This window comes from Pseudorasbora parva, chromosome 4 (genome assembly GCF_024679245.1).
Source record: "Pseudorasbora parva isolate DD20220531a chromosome 4, ASM2467924v1, whole genome shotgun sequence".
Taxonomy (NCBI): domain Eukaryota; kingdom Metazoa; phylum Chordata; class Actinopteri; order Cypriniformes; family Gobionidae; genus Pseudorasbora; species Pseudorasbora parva.
Genome location: NC_090175.1, coordinates 1072706 through 1089840, shown reverse-complemented (window position 1 = coordinate 1089840; position 17135 = coordinate 1072706). Strand labels below are relative to the sequence as shown.

The 17135-nt window shown below is 40.8% G+C and overlaps 1 pseudogene; it reads right to left on the bottom strand.

Annotated features, from left to right (window-relative positions):
- LOC137073693 (uncharacterized) overlaps nucleotides 1-17135 on the bottom strand; it is a 171761-nt pseudogene that overhangs the window by 91986 nt on the left and 62640 nt on the right.

Here is a 17135-nt window from a genome sequence, read left to right as displayed (position 1 = left end):
ATTATTATTATTTAAAAGAAGAAGAATGTAATTTGTATTATTTTGTCAGTCTGAATTATTCAGTCCCAGTCTGTGCGCAGCTGCCGGTCAGGCTCGCAACTGGAGGAATACATGCCTCAAATGCTTTGGTAGCCTATAGTCACACAAATTAAACATTGAAGTCTACGTTGCACAAAAATAAGCACTGAAGTTTATAATTACTATGTTGTTGTTTTTTTACAGTGGGTCATAATATAGCATATCTTTGTCAGTGCGTTTTGTGGTGTTGGGAATTGTTTTTCTGCGCATTTTCGCACTAACTCAAATGTGCGTACACCACCTCCTGAGCTGGTGTAGGATTTGAGCATGCCGTACGCCAACGTCCATATTGATAAATCTCAAAGTCACCGTGGGTTTGGGTGTACGCAAGGTGTACGCTGGAAATTTGGTGTATGCACTTTTGATAAATGAGGGCCAATGTGAGGTGCTCCTCCTGGCATGATGATCTTAATAATAGCTCATCATGTGTAATGCACGAAAATGGTAAAATCTTGTAGTGTGTGTATGTTTGAGATTTGAGAGAAAAAATCTGTGAAGATTCTCCTTATGTGAGTGATGCCCCCAGATTTCATAATTGGTTTAGATTTAAAAACTCCTAGTCTGAGCCCAGCGTTACTTTCTTCTGTGGAACATAAACTACATTAAAACAGATCCTTAACAAACCAATTTCCGCTGTGATGACTCCGATCTTAAACCAGATGGAACTGTGACTTGACTCAACAATTACACCCAATAAACAAAATAATAAACTTCAAAATAAAATAGCATCATATGACCCCTTTAATAATAACTACATTCAGATGAGTAACTAACTTGTGATCAGGTCACCTGATGTATATCTTAATGCCAGGTGTAAACCAGGCCTCTTATTGCCCCACATACTTGAGTATCTGCAATGAGCAGTTTGGATCCTCCAGTTTGTCAGAGAGCAGCTTGACTCCTGAATCCCCTGGGTGATTATAGCTCAGATCCAGCTCTCTCAGGTGTGAGGGGTTTGAACTCAGAGCTGAAGACACATAACCACAGCCTTCCTCTGTCACCATACAGCCAGACAACCTACAGACACACAGTCAGATCATCTATATACACACATCAACATTATGACTGTCAGACTGTAAATAGTCTCTCATATGTTCTTTATACCTCAGTATCTGCAGCTGACAGTTTGGGCTCTTCAGTCCTTCAGTAATAATCTTTACTCCTGAATCCTGCAGGTCATTGTTACTCAGATCCAGCTCTCTCAGGTGTGAGGGGTTTGAACTCAGAGCTGAAGACACATAACCACAGCCTTCCTCTGTCACCATACAGCCAGACAACCTACAGACACACAGTCAGATCATCTATATAAACACATTAACATTATGACTGTCAGACTGTAAATAGTCTCTCATATGTTCTTAATACCTCAGTATCTGCAGCTGACAGTTTGGGCTCTTCAGTCCTTCAGTAATAATCTTCACTCCTGAATCCTGCAGGTCATTGTTACTCAGATCCAGCTCTCTCAGGACACAGTTTGAGGATTGAAGAGCTGATGACACAATTTCACAATGCTGACCAGCGAGATCACAGCCAACAAGACTAGAAGAAAAAATAAATACAGTAAAATAAGTTGGGGTTCATAATGAGTTTCTTTAAAGGCAGTGGATCCTTAAAAACTAGAAAAAATAGATGAGTAAATGTTTTGTCAACACAAAAACAAGGAATGTGGTAAACATAGAATATGTGGTAAATGGGTTCTTTCATTTTGTGGTAGGCCTAGATCTAGTAATCCAAGAGCTTTTGTTCCTTTGCATTTTTGCTGGGTCATTTTGAGTGACAGATGTCATGCTTGATTTAGCCTATTGTTCTCTGAGCTATTCTTTATGGTGTTAAAAGTAAAAGACAAAATAAATAAAATTATTGTATAGCCAACATTATATATGTATGCCCAGTCTCTCTCCATTTGTATGAGAAATTTAAATGTGAAATTGTAGAAACAAAATCACAATTTTTCAGGATTGTTCGGTCTGTGAAAGCCACTACTACAGAAAAGTTTTGTTCAATTCAAGGTCAAGACCGGTTGCGCTATTGTGTCCCATTTGCTATCTCATCAGCCATTTGCTAAAATCATTCAAGTTCATTTTTTCCTCATTAATGTACACACAGCACCCCATATTGACAGGAAAACATTCCCCTCTCTCCTTTGTCCTCCTCCTCCCCCTCCTTCATCAACTCTTACAGCTGATGACTTTGCATCAGTTTTCACAAACAAAACGTCTCTCATCAGCAACCAGTTCTCCTCACCACAAACTGACACGCACATCTCAACAACGAACACGAACACGCGTCCATCCTTCTCTCCGCTCTCCGAGGCAGATATTTCTAAACTCATGCTTTCCAATCACCCTACTACCTGTCCACTTGATCCTATACCCACTCACCTCCTTCAGGCCATTTCTTCTTCAATCACTCCTGGACTCACTCACATTGTCAACACTTCTCTTCTCCATCTACATGTCATCATTAGGTTCTGTCATTTAGAAACACGGCTTCTCCTATCACTGCTATGCTGATGACACTCAACTCTACTTCTCATTTCAACCAGATGATCCTACAGTCAGTGTTCGTATCGCTGCCTGTCTGACAGACATTTCTGACTGGATGAAAGAGCATCATCTTAAACTCAATCTTGCAAAGACAGAATTACTTGTTTTCTCAACCAACCCAGCACTTTATCAAAATTTCTCCATTCAGCTTGGTTCATCGACCATAACTCCATCAAGGACAGCCAGGAACCTTGGAGTTGTGATTGATGACCAGTTAAACTTCACTGACCACATTACTGCAACAGCCCGGTCCTGCAGATATGCTTTATACAACATTAGAAAGATTAGACCCTTCCTATCAGAACAGGCTGCACAACTCCTGGTTCAAGCTCTTGTTCTCTCCAGACTGGACTATTGCAATACTCTTCTGGCTGGGCTTCCAGCATGCACTATCAAACCCTTGCAGCTGATCCAGAATGTAGCGGCGCGAGTGGTCTTTAATGAGCCGAATAGAGCGCATGTTACGCCTCTCTTCATCAAACTGCACTGGTTGCCAATGGCTGCTCGCATCAAATTCAAGGCACTAGTTCTCGCCTACAAAACAACCACTGGCTCTGCACCAATATACCTAAACTCACTTGTTCAGAATTACACACCCTCCAGAAGCTTGCGTTCTGCGAGTGAGCGGCGCCTCATGGTTCCATCCCAAAGAGTCATGAAATCGCTCTCACGGACATTTTCCTGGACCGTTCCCACCTGGTGGAATGACCTGCCGATCTCAATTCGTGCTGCCGAGTCTGTAGCCATTTTTAAAAAACATCTTAAGACACATCTTTTCCAATTGCACTTGACCAATACAGAATAGCACTTACTGATCACCACATCAACGACCAAAAAGTGCACACTCCTGGATCATATCTATGTCTCTCATCCGGATTTGTGCCTTCAGGCGGGTATGTTACATAGTTATCATAACTATCAGAATCCAGTGTTCTGTATTTTGCGTACGTGAGTTTTTGTTGTAGATGGCTATTGCTGCGCGTTTAGCTAGAATGCCAGACAATACCAACCCATTGGGCCACTGAATCTGCATTAACGACAACAGTTGGGGCAACAGCCTTAGTCCTAATGGGTTGCTATCACGGCTATCAAAATCCAGTGTTCTGTATTTTGTGTACGTGAGTTTTTTTTGTAGGTGGCTATTGTAGATGGCTATAAAAAGATATATATATATATAAAAAAAAAATTGTGTACTGTGCTAATTAATTGAGACTTCTTACAGCTCTTACAGGTTGTTGGCCTTGTTTGTTTCGTTGCTTCTATTGCTCTCTCCTTTTTTGTAAGTCGCTTTGGATAAAAGCGTCTGCTAAATGATTAAATGTAAAATGTAAATGTAAAACAGAGAATTGTTGACATTTTTGCCAATTTAAATTTATTAAGTATTCAGACCCTTTGCTCGGTATTTAGTAGAAGCACACTTTTGAACTAACACAGCCATGAGTCTTTTTGGGAAAGATGCAACACGTTTTTCACACCTGGATTTGGGTCTGCCATTCCTCCTGCAGATCCTCTCCAGTTCTGTCAGGTTGGATGGTAAATGTTGGTGGACAGCCATTTTCAGGTCTTTCCAGTGATGCTCAATTGGGTTTAAGTCAGGACTCTGGCTGGACCATTCAAGAACAGTCACGGAGTTGTTGTGAAGCCACTCCTTCGTTATTTTAGCTGTGTTTAGGGTCCTTGTCTTGTTGGAAGGGGAACCTTCAGAACAGTCTGAGGTCTTGAGCACTCTGGAGAAGGTTTTCATCTAGGACATCCCTGTATTTGGCCACATTCATCTTTCCCTCGATTGCTACCAGTCGTCCTGTCCCTGCAGCTGAAAAAAAAACCCACAGCATGATGCTGCCACCACAATGCTTCACTGTTGGGACTATATTGGACAGGTGATGAGAAGTGACTGGTTTTCTCCACACATACCGCTTAGAATTAAGGCCAAAAAGTTATATCTTGGTCTCAAGGCTTTCATGTGTCTTACACTGAAGAGAGGCTTCTGTCGGGCCACTCTGCCATTAAGCCCTGACTCGTGGGGGGCTTCAGTTATGGTTGACGTTCTATAACTTTCTCCCATTTCCTGACGGCATCGCTGGAGCTCAGCCACAGTGATCTTTGGGTTCTTCTTTACCTCTCTCACCAAGGCTCTTCTCCCCCAATAGCTTGATTTGGCTGAACTGCCAGCTCTAGAAAGGGTTCTGGTCGTCCCAAACGTCTTCCATTTAAGGATTATGGAGGCCACTGTGCTATTAGGAACCTTAAGAGCAGCAGACATTTTTTTTGTAACCTTGGCCAGATCTGTACCTTGCCACAATTTTGTCTCTGAGCTCTTTAGGTAGTTCCTTTGACCTCATGATTCTCATTTGCTCTGACATGCACTGTGAGCTGTAAGGTCTTATATAGACAGGTGTGTGGCTTTCCTAGTCAGGTCCAATCAGTATAATCAAACACAGCTGGACTCAAATGAAGGTGTAGCACCATCTCAAGGATGATCAGAAGAAATGGACAGCACCTGAGTTAAATATATGCGTGTCACACAAAGGGTCTGAATACTTAACCATCTTGGCGCCACGGTCGAGTTTACTCGACAAGATGAATTGCTGAATAAAACGGTCGATTTTGTCAAATAGGGTGTCAAATTTCATTCAACCTCCCCTCCACTAGATGGTAGACATGTCGTACTTCATCCCTGACTCATACAAACATCATTTTTCTATACAAAAGATACGAGCAAGAGCGCATTGAATCAGTGTAAACAAAAGCGGAGCTGACGTGCGAGTGAGTGAATATAAGTGGCCGTGGCTGTGCACACTCGGCGGCGCGTGAGACAGATCTTGACGCGAGCAGACGTGCTGTCAATCAATCAATCAATCAACTTTATTTATATAGCGCTTTTACAATCACGATTGTGTCAAAGCAGCTTCACAGTGTCAATCAGGATAATATTGCGACAAAATTAGATTTGGCTGTACAGTCGTACTGGAGAAAACAGTGATGTTATCAGCTTATTTTAATTTATCATATAGCGACAATGTTGGCAGATCAGTATTATAGTTTATAGAATTAAATAAGACCTAATTCATACATTTTATTTGTATAATAAGTTGAATAACTTTAATCATATTTTTAGTGTCCCCAACTGAGCAAGCCAAGCCAAAGGCGACAGTGGCAAGGAACCAAAACTCCATCAGGGCGTGATGGAGAAAAATAAACCTTGGGAGAAACCAGACTCAGTCGGGGTGCCAGTTCTCCTCTGGCCTATTAACACACCGTGTAAGATTATTATTCTGGCAACCTTACAGGTCGGAAATCATATTAGATCGGATTATTCAAAATTTTCAGGGTATCACGGAAGAGACAGATTTATTTAGGATGGGGCGTCGACTACACAAGAGTATGGATACATGAAAGATCGGAATTATTGCGCCGAAGACTGGTTTTGAGCATGTCGTGCCAGTGAGGCAAATTCGGAGGAGACGCCAATGGACACGGCTCAGCAGACACTCCAGGATGAGCTGGTCATGTCCAGGCAGGTCCACCATCCGATCCGGACAGGGCCCAGATCCGGGATAAACCTCGGGATAAACAGAGAGACTAACATTAGCGTAGATGTCACTCTTTTTATGATGTAACGAGTACATCAGGTGTTATTGGAAGTGTTCCCGGTTCCGGCTGACCTAGTTAATGCAGCCTAACAATCAGTCAATTGATCTGAATAATGAGAGTTAAAAATGTTCTATGTGTGTGCCATAGTAAAGAGATGTGTTTTTAGTCTAGATTTAAACTGACAGAGTGTGTCTGCTTCCCGAACAATGCTAGGAAGACTATTCCACAGTTTAGGAGCTAAATAGGAAAAGGATCGACCGCCTGCAGTTGATTTAGATATTCTAGGTATGATCAACTGGCCAGAGTTTTGAGACCGCAATCGACGTGATGGAGTATAATGCGCTAAGAGCTCGCTTAAGTACCTGGGAGCTAAACTATTTAGTGCTTTGTAAGTAATAAGCAAGATTTTAAAATGTATGCGATGTTTAATAGGGAGCCAGTGCAGTGTTGACAGAACTGGACTAATATGATCATACTTCCTGGTTCTAGTAAGAACTCGAGCTGCTGCGTTTTGGACCAGCTGGAGTTTGTTTATTAAGCGAGCAGGGCAACCACCCAGTAGAGCATTACAATAATCTAGCCTTGAGCTCATGAACGCATCGACTAACTGTTCAGCATTTTGCATTGAAAGCATGTGCCGTAATTTAGATATATTTTTAAGATGATAGAATGCGGTTTTACAGATGCTAGAAACGTGGCTTTCAAATGAAAGATTGGTATCAAAGAGCACACCCAGGTTCCTCACTGACGACGAGGGCTTGACAGAGCAGTCATCAAGTGTTAGACAGTATTCTCGGTTACTACTTGTGGAGCTTTTCTGTCCAATAATGAAAAATTCAGTTTTATCTGAATTAAGTTGCAGGAAATTACTATTCATCCAATTTTTTATATCAGCTCTGCATTCCGTTAATCTTGTGAATTGGTAAGTTTCATCAGGGTGTGAGGAAATATAGAGCTGAGTATCGTCAGCATAACAATGAAAGCTAACGCCATGCTTCTTAATGATATCTCCCAGTGGAGCAGATACAGGGTGAAGAGCAGCGGTCCTAACACTGAGCCTTGCGGTACCCCATACTGAACTTGTGATTGGTGTGACATCTCTTCATTTACTGCTACAAACTGATAACAGTCAGATAAGTACGATTTAAACCATGCCAAAGAAGTTCCACTAACGCCAACATAACTCGAGTCTATTCAGAAGAATATTGTGATCGATAGTATCAAATGCAGCCACGTGCTGTGACACTGGGCAAAGGGGGTATTAAGCGTAATATATAATATATAATATATATGTGCCCTATATATGGAATCAGAGTGTTTACTGTATGTAGTAAATGGAAAATCTCTACAGCAAAAGGTAAACCGCTACATGCATTCGGTTTGTTTCTACCATTTATTAGTAATGATTTACACAGTTTGTTTACTATTTCCTAATTACCTGAACATTCAGTATTGTGCAATAAAGAAGGTAAGAGACATTTTGGGGGGGATAGAAGTGCTGCATTTTATCATTTAAACATGTGGCTTTTCACGAAAATTCTATAATCCAAGATTGCCCCAACGTTATGACGTCATAATATGCAAATTAGATGGGAAAATGTAATTTCTACATAAACTTAGGGTCCTCCTTAATATGTCTCTAATTAACAGAAAGTTTCTATCTTTTATCACTTTTAAGATATAGCCTTTTGAAATGAAGATGTCAAAATTGAACGTTTTAGGAAAAAACCTCTGACGCCTAAAGGGTTAAGACCATGTGAGATTTCAGTTTTTCTTTTTAATAAATTGGCAAAAATGTCTGTTTTTCTGTCAATATGGGGTGCTGTGTGTACATTAATGAGAAAATTATTTTAGCAAATGGCTGCAATATAACTGGCTATAGTTATAATGGCTGGGTGAAAAATTAAAGGGGGTCTGAATACTTTCCGTACCCACTGTGTGTATATATATAAATAACTGGTGGGCATAGATTTTTTTTATTATTTAGATTAATCTCACTGTAATCTTGGAATTAATCTAGATTAAAATGGCTTATCTGAATTCTGATGAAGGCATTCAGAATATGTGTGGTACCCAAATAATAGGTGCGTTTACATGGAGCACTGTAATCGGTTTAAAAGTCCAATCCAAATGGAAATGCTCCATATACACACCTTAATCAGAATACAACAGCCCAAACTGAATGAAATTGCAATCAGTTTAAGAGGGATGGTATAAACCTTTTCATGAACTGATCAAACAAAAAATTCCACCATGTGAACGACCTGACCTGATTACTTTTGAGTGTTTGTCCTCATGTGACGTGATATACAGTGTGCGGCGCGCTCACCCCAGACTATAATGTCGACAAAGAGAGGAAAGCCATTTTTTCTGAGGGGTAAACTTTTTATTTGTTTGAGTGTAAGAAGTTATGAAGATAAAGCTGGAATAATGACAGACACAGCCTGGCTACACCCTCATATCATGACAGCGTTTATTGTCCAAGGCACTTTTTACTTCAACTGCCCCTGACAGAAGAATTTATTTTTCTGAGATGATTATTACACTTTACAAAAAATAAATAGCTTTTATAAAACCTTATAAGTCCTGGTGGCCGTTGAGAGCTGCTATGGCAACCGGTAACTCATTCCAGCTGCTGATTTCTGATGAATCTGACAAACTGTGTGCTCATGTCACAAAATGAGTCAGCACATGTAAACCCCAGATCGGTTTAGATAACGTCTCATGTAAACAGCCCACTAAATCTTTCAATCAGAATGACAAAAGTGTGCGTTTAGGTGGTACTCGAGACTGGAAGAACTCCTACGGTAAACTAATTCTGCATTGCACACAACCTTAGTCTTGTCGAGGTTTCCATTGGGAAGTTTCTTTCAAATAACATTTCCCTTAAGCAAACCGACGGCTTCATAGCTGCATCCATGTTAGCACGTCACGTTTGATGTGGTAATTTCACAGTAGGCACACACATGTTTGAAGACTCGTTCTGACCCCCTACAGTGCAATTTAGCTAGGTATATATATCCGCCCTAAAATATCAAAGTGAAAGTCATCATAGCTTGCGTAGTATAGACTCAGCTGCCAACCCAACTTTAAGAATAGATTAACACTGATAATGGCTCACCACTAATATACACACACACATATATATATATAAATTAGAATATCATAAAAAAGTGAAACTTGTTTATTATTCACTCACTTCAAACGGATGGATATATTTCAAATGTTTATTTCTTTTAATTTTGATGATTTTGACACAAAGTCGGAGGGAGCGAGGCTCTTTCTATGCTCTCTGTAAATCCTTCAAATAAGAAAGGAGCTAAACTCTTGCTAAATGCTTTATAAAATTCAGCAGTTAAGCCGTCTGTTCCAGGGGATTTATTATTTTTCAAAGAATGAATGGCCTCAGTAACTTCTTGTAAACTAATTGGGGCTTCACATGAGTTGAATTCTTCATTACTAATCGTCTTCATATTATGTAGGGACTCAAAAAACTCAGATGTAGATTGTTGACAAAAATTAGATGCATATAAATTACTATAAAACTCAGAGCAAAAATCTGCAATAATGTTAAGGTCCTCCACAATATTACCATTAATCCTCAATTTTTCAATATAATTATTTTTTTCTTGTTTCCTCTCAAGTCTACAAAAGTAAGCAGAGCTCTTTCCCCTCTTCAAGCCATTCCCTTCGAGATCTTATGAAAGCTCCTTCTGCCTTTTGTTTGTAAATTTCCTCTAGTTTAAGTTTCTGCACAGTAAACTCTGCTTTATCGAGTTCTGGTAAATCTTCTACTCTTTTGGAGAACAAAGTAGAGTTTTATCCTCTTCTATTTTCCTCTTTTTTGCCAACTCACTACAATATTTCCTAAAGAAAATCCCTATTTCAAATGTAAAAAGGGCTAATATCAGTATAGAAAAAATGCCTTTTATTTCTAAATTATGAAAATGTTTGATGTAAAAACATACTAACAATATAATTACACCTCAGGAAACATTATAAAATAATAATAAAAATCCATGCCATGGGACCTTTAACAACGAATTATTCCCAGTTATTAAAAGGGATCCCCTGGTGTTGAGACTTGTATGGCTTAATATAACATAAATGATGTCTCTTACTGAATTATGTGGTAGAAAACCCATGAAAGATCTACGTTATTTAAAAAATCGATTTTATATTTGGACCATGGGCGGCGCCATTTTGTTTGCGTTCTAGGTTGATGACGTAGAGTGGTTGAACTCCTCAATCAGCTGGCGTTACCCGTAGCTATTTTTACCACAACGCAACTCGAAAATTGTTTCAGAGTTAAACAAAACCAATGAATTGCTTTGTAATTGTACTTAAAACAAACTCAAACATACATGTGCACACAAACTCACCTACACAAGTCAAAAATAATTAGATTACACAAGTTAAAAATAGCTACGGGTAACGCCAGCTGATTGAGGAGTTCAACCATTCTACGTCATCAACCTAGAACGCAAACAAAATGGCGCCGCCCATGGTCCAAATATAAAATCGATTTTTTTAAATAACGTAGATCTTTCATGGGTTTTCTACCACATAATTCAGTAAGAGACATCATTTATGTTATATTAAGCCATACAAGTCTCAACACCAGGGGATCCCTTTAACTGCTTTTTATTTGTTGTCTAGTATTACAGTTTGTTTCTTTCACTTTCTTGTGCTTTGATATAATTCTGCAAATGTCAGTCGTTGTTATTTGACATACATTTGTGTCTTGTAGATGTATACATAATAATAATAATAATAATAATAATAATAATAATAATAATGAATAAACTGTGGCACGATGTGAAGGGAGGAGAATTAATGTGTCAGATTCATTATTAATCATGACTCTTCATTAGTGAATAATGAACACTCACAGGGCTTTTCTGCAGTTGATCACAGCTGGTATCAGTCTTCTTCTGCCCTCATCTGATGTGTTGTATTTACTGGTGTTCAGCTCATCCAGCGGCTCCTCTGAGATCTGAAGCATGTAGGCGATTGTTGAGCAGTGACCAGGAGAGAGTTTCTCCTCTGAGCGTTTGTCTGATTTCACAAACTCCTGAATCTCTCTGGACAGAGTCTGATCTTTCACTTCCAGCAGACAGAGGAACAGATTGATGGATTGATCAGCTGAGAGATGATCATCATCATAATGGTTATCATCATCTTTGATCTTCTGTTGAATATACTGTGTGATTCTCCTGATGTCCTCTGAGCTGTTCTCTGTGTGTGTCAGTAGATCCTGTAAGAGTCTCTGATTGGACTCCAGAGAGACGCCCAGCAGGAACCGCAGGAACAGATCCAGCCGTCCATTCTCACTCCTGAGGGCTTTATTTACTGCTGATGTTAGTAGATCATAGAAAGCGTCAGTGTCATATTCAGAGTAAATGCTATATTCAGAATCAGAGTCACTTTCATGATCATATTCTTCATTCAGAAGCTGCAGTGGCTCCGTGTTCTTTGTTAAATAGCAGTAAAACACATAGAAAGCAGCGAGAAACTCCTGGAGGCTCAGATGAATGAAGCTGTAGACTTTCCTCTGATGAATCACAGATTCCTCCTTAAAGATCTCAGTGCAGATCCCAGAATACACTGCGGCGTCAGTGACGTCTACGCCGCTCTCTCTCAGGTCCTCCTCATAGAACATCACATTGCCCTTCATCAGCTGATTGAAAGCCACTTCAGCAAGTTTCACAATCACTTCTCTGTTGGACGGCAGGAGTTTCTCTGGATCTCTCTCTTCATACTTCTGATTCCTCATGTTGATCTGAATCAGCAGGAAGTGGATGTACATTTCAGTCAGAGTTTGAGGGATTTCTGCGCTCAGATCTTCTTCCAGGAGCTTTTGAAGCACAGTGGATGAGATCCAGCAGAAGACAGGTATGTGGCACATGATGTGGAGGCTTCTTGCTCTTCTGATGTGGGAGATGATTCTGCTGGCTTGATGCTCGTCCCTGATTCTCTTCCTGAAATATTCCTCCTTCTGAGGCTCATTGAATCCCTGAATCTCTGTCAGACGGTTGATGTATTTGGAGGGGATCTGATTGGCTGCTGCTGGTCTGGAGGTGATCCAGATGAGAGCCGAGGGAAGCATCTCTCCTTTCATGAGCTTTGACATCAACACATCCACTGATGAAGTCTCAGTCACACCAGAAACTCCCTTTGCCATCAACACATCCACTGATGAAGTCTCAGTCACATCAGAAACTTCCTTTGGCATCAACACATCCACTGATGAAGTCTCAGTCACATCAGAAACTTCCTTTGACATCAACACATCCACTGATGAAGTCTCAGTCACATCAGAAACTTCCTTTGGCATCAACACATCCACTGATGAAGTCTCAGTCACATCAGAAACTTCCTGAGTGTCTGAAAACCTCAGTTTGATTCTGCTTTCATCCAGACCATCAAAGATGAACACAACTTTACACTCCTCATAAATCTTTGGGTCCAGATCGTGAAGTTCAGGATGAAAGTCCAGCAGAAGTCTGTGAAGACTGTACTGATGATCTCGGATCAAGTTCAGCTCTCGAAATGGAAGCACAAACATGAAATCTACAGCCTGATTGGCTCTTCCCTCGGCCCAGTCCAGAATGAACTTCTGCACAGAGACGGTTTTTCCGATTCCAGCGATGCCTTTAGTAAGAACAGTCTTGATCTGCTGTTTCTCCTCACGTCCTGGTTCAGCTGAGGCTGTAAAGATGTCATTGCAGTAGATTGGAGTGTCTTGTGAGTGTTGTGTTCTGGCTGTTCTCTCCATCCGTGAAACCTCATGTTCTTCATTCACTCCTTCTCTCTCTCCCTCTATGATGTAGAGCTGTGTGTAGATCCTGTTCAGGAGGGCTTCATTCTCCTGGAGTTTCAGTCCCTCAAATAATCTCTCATACTTGTTCTTCATGATGGTTTTGTGTCTGTCTTTGACTCTCTGGAGTTCATCATTCACTGGTTGAGGAGAATCCTGGTCTCCAGTCTGATCATCTCTGAACACACTGATGAAACAACAAGAGTGCACACATTTAAGAATATGAAAAAACTGAATACATTAAAATATAGATCAACATAATCTATTCAGTCTTTTATTTCTGGACAATTAATGTTTCATTTCAGTTTCAGTTCAACACGTTTGCATTGCACATCGAATTTGCATTTTTCATAACTTGACAACATAAATGTGATGATGCGTAAATAAAATATGCATTTTGTTAAAATATTTCATATTAGAAATGAAATGAAGGTCAACATGTAACACAAGTAATCATATTTGTATGAAAGGAGGGATACTGTAGCCTATTTACCCCTTTGAACGAAACGAGCCGGTTTAATCCAATTACTATCTTCAGAGAGAATGTGTGTTTCTCACAGCCGACCCCATGCTTTTATTTTTGTCTATTATAATGTTTAATTTAGTCGTTTCAGCTGCGTGTTGTTTGGTTTGGAATGTAATGTGTAAGACTGGAGAAACTGTCAGAACTGAAGACGGGTCTCAAACTCGCGCATTGTTCTGAAAATCACCTTTTGCCGAGTCGTTGTGTGTGCGGCGCCTGCTGCCTCACTTTGTGTGTGTGTGTGTGTATGTGTGTGTGTGTGTGAGGTAGCTCGGCCCTCCCTCATTCAGTATAATTGGTTGACACCGCGTGATTGACAGGAACAGAATCTGAGGCTGAGAGTCGAAACTAATGTGGTCTAACAGCGCTCAGATGGCCAATCCAATCAGAGTAGGCGGGGTTTACATTCTCTTTTGGCTCATGCAGTCTTTACACACACACACACACACACACACACAAACACACACACACACACACACACGAGCGCTTCACTCTATCGCTTAATGCCGTTGCGGAGAGAGTAGGGCTGTGTATTGCCAAGACTCTGGCGATACAATACGTATCACGATACAGGGGTTACGATATATTAAACTTACTTAACACAGTAGCCCCGATCACACAGAACGCGTTTTTGCAGCGTGAAGCCTTTTTTTAATGGGTTTCGGTTGGCAGAGAGCGTTATGCGCGCTGCTTATGCGCCCTGGGCGCCTCGCGTTTCTGAAGGAGCGCGTGAAGTTGAAAAAAAGTTCACTCTGAGCGGAAAAGCGTGTAACATCATCGCGCTTATGTTCTGTTGTCCAATCGAATGAATGAAGAGGCGGGCCTTCCGTTGTGTTGACCGTTACATTGATTTGACTGACAGTACAGGTGATTCGGGGGTTGCCTAGAAACATTAAAGCGCACTGCTCATTTCTGAATGAGAGAACGCCGACCAAAAAAGGGAGTGCAGTGCGCCTCGCGTTTTCGAACCTGAAAAACGCGTTCTGTGTGATCGGGGCCTAAAGCTGTTTTCTATAAAGCAGTCTATTGTATAAAGTGCTATTTCAGGTAACGTTACTGAGCTGCAGAGCTGGTCATCATATCCACATCGCTATTATCTTTCGTTCTCCTGCCACCGCTGTCAGTTTTGGAGTGTGTTTATTTTGTTACGGAGAGGAAAGCGTGCAGGACATTCTATCGAAACGCTTCTCAGCAGCGCGGGTGACGTCAGGATGTTAAGCGAGCTCTGTTTCAATGTGTTTCCCGAGGATTAGATTATGACTTTGCCTATTTTGCAAACAAAATGATTCTTGTCGATTTCCTTAGTGGCTTCTTTATAGCTGAAGCCAACATGAGTCCACACTTCAGCTCTGTGTTCTGCAGGAGCGGAATAATGCTATCGTCTTGAGAGCTGAGTTTGCTAATGTAAACACTAGTGATGCACTTTCACCTTGCGCTTCTCCGGCTCCGCGTCCGTTATACGTTCTGAGATAACACTGCCATCTAGTGGTTGGGTGTTACACAGTCTGTGGTTTAAACCGAACACAAAGCCACGAATCTTGGATGTAAATAAATAAATATATAAATATCGATACAGCGTTTTTGAGAATCGATACAGTATCGCCAAACATAATATCACGATATTCACGTGTATCGATATTTTCTTACACCGCTAGGAGAGAGACTATTCTTTCTGGTGAAATCACAAAACTAAACGCACACACACACACACACACACACACACACACACACACACACACACACACACAAATGTAACGTGTCCTGATCTCAATATACAATCATTGATGAACATCTTTGATTTGAATGAAGAATAAATAAACTATATGAGAGCGGATTAGAAACTCTGAACCTTTGAGACGGTTTACTGAAACTCTTCCACTAGACCACTGGGGAACTCAAATATTAATCTACGTATTTATTCTCTCATGCGAAGAATCTCAGGACTAATAATATATTTGACTCAAAGTAATGCAAATATTGTTTGCAAATAGTCCCACAAAGATTATCTCCCAACTAGAGTTTAGTTCCCTGTTCTGTTTGACCTGGTTACGGCCTTGCTTTGCATTAGTCTATTATTTTAATTCAATTCAAATCATTCATTATTGCATTATTGCATAATGATTTAATTTCTCTAGGCTATATTTGTTAAATGGTCTAGGCAAGAGAAGCCTGTGTTCATGAAGAACCATTGATGTTCATGAAGAACAGCTCATGCTGAAGAACTGTTAATGATAAAGATTGAGCAGATTGGATGAGTTGTGCTCTTTTGTGTGGAATAATTGATGCGGCCCAGAGTCAGCCTCCAGTAAACTGAGTTTGAGAGTTTGAGTTTGGCTAAACTACCGAGAGGACCCTAGTCTGACAGTAAGCTCCTGACTCACTTTGGGGATGCTTTGTCTTGGTCTGGTATTAAAGGAAAAGTTACAAAGGGTTCAGTGTGATTCTTCTGGGTTTGTAGAGCACTTGAGCTGAAGATTGAAGAGCAGAATCAATCAAACGCTTGGCTCTGAAGCAAAAGCTTAAGTGAGCGAGGGCAGCATCTCGGTTTCTTCTGGTTCATTGAATAAATAAATCTATAAATTAATCCTTTATCAAAATGATCGTTAGTTTCAGGCACAGCCCTATTACAAATCTCAGCTCTCTGAGTGCATTTAGTGTGTGTTTGACTCCCAGAAAACAGCTCAGCCAATTCACCCACGCTTGTCCTTACCTGGGGTCAGAGGTCACTGCTTCATCACTGGGGTCAGAGGTCACTGCTCCATCACTGGGGTCAGAGGTCACTGCTTCATCACTGAATTTAAGAGGAGGATCAGGCATTGATCTGTCACTCTTCACAGACACACAGCCGGATTCTGGAGATGAAGATCTCTGACTCTTCCTCTTTTCTCTGTTCTCCATAATGAGAAACTGACTTCAGTCCTGCACATGGAAACACAAAGAAGACACACAATTATTAATATCACACACACACACACACACACACACACACACACACACACACACACACACACACACACACACGCACACACACACACACACACACACACACACACACACACCCCCCATGATATTCTAGAGCTTCAGACTGTGGAGTTGCGGTTTGTGGCTGATCTTTTCCTCATGAAGTCCAGAAGCTGATGGTGAAGATCTCATCCGTAGAGATTAAACCGATAATCAGCTCTACCAATATTTTTCCCGGTGTTTAAACACTTTCCCATAATCCGGTGTGGGGTTTGTAATATCGGATGCACAGATAAAGGGTGCCATCTTCTGGCTGTCTTTAGGCCATCCTTAAAAATATTCCTGTTTGCCGTAACCCGACCGACCCTGTCAATTTAGGGCCGACTCAAATTATTATTATTTTCCTTTTAGTCCGACCGACCGACTTGCCGGTTGTAAATTTGCTTTAAGACTGACCAATTTCTTTTTGTACTCTTCAAACAACTAATACAAAAGTACTAAAATAGGAGTCAGGACCATGGACACGCTACACACACGTTACACACACCAGGCAAGAGCACTGCAGAGGCGAGGGCTTTGGGGGTTTGAGCCCCTGCCCTTTCTGAAAGTTAAT